A 1,118-nucleotide genomic window follows, 5' to 3' on the forward strand; every position below is an offset into this window, starting at 1 on the left:
GTGAAATTTTCGTAGTTGGAGGATGACGGAAATCCTTGGCTCGATAACATCGCCATGTATTCCCCCCATTGTTGACTCATTTGTGAGTTGTCATCCACCAACTGCCGGGAATCGAAAGCTCCCCAACCTCGGCCAATTTGTGGAGCATCATCGTGCTGGATTTCCACCGTTTCGACGAATATTTTCATTAGTGGAAATCTAGCTGTAGGATCAGTAAAGAATGACAATGTATCGTCATCCTTTATTGGTATCAGCTGCACGAATGTTTTGCAGAAACATTCAACGAAAATCGGGAGCTATCAACACCAATTTTTTTGTAGATTTTTGATAAAAATTTATCATAACTGGATGAACGAGGGATCCTCATCGCTGCAATGGGCGTCTGATCATATGTAACAGACCATCCATCGCTCGATAATTCACCACCATCTGTATCATAATGTGATGTGCCTGCACCAAAATCGGGGTTAGAAGTACCTGCATCGAAATTAGAGTTATAGGTACCTGTGAAATTTTCGTAGTTGGAGGATGACGGAAATCCTTGGCTCGATAACATCGCCATGTATTCCCCCCATTGTTGACTCATTTGTGAGTTGTCATCCACCAACTGTCGGGAATCGAAAGCTCCCCAACCTCGGCCAATTTGTGGAGCATCGTCGTGCTGGATTTCCACCATTTCGACAAATATTTCCATTAGTGGAAATCCAGCTGTAGGATCAGTAAAGAATGACAATGTATCGTCATCCTTTATTGGTATCAGTGTTTCCTTAATTCGCCCTAGGTATTGGCACGAATGTTTTGCAGAAACATTCAACGAAAATCGGGAGCTATCAACACCAATTTTTTTGTAGATTTTTGATAAAAATTTATCATAACTGGATGAACGAGGGATCCTCATCGCTGCAATGGGCGTCTGATCATATGTAACAGACCATCCATCGCTCGATAATTCACCACCAAAAAATAGGAAAATCTCAATGCGAGAAGATGAAGAAACCATTTTGTTGCAAGTTTGTACGTAAAAATGAGGAACAAGATATGAATATGTTGTAAGAAAAATCTCAATGCTTGAAACTAGATGACGGAAACAAGGGATGTACGCATATATATAGGCGGGT

Source organism: Sesamum indicum, linkage group LG3, assembly GCF_000512975.1.
Source record: "Sesamum indicum cultivar Zhongzhi No. 13 linkage group LG3, S_indicum_v1.0, whole genome shotgun sequence".
Classification (NCBI taxonomy): Eukaryota; Viridiplantae; Streptophyta; class Magnoliopsida; order Lamiales; family Pedaliaceae; genus Sesamum; species Sesamum indicum.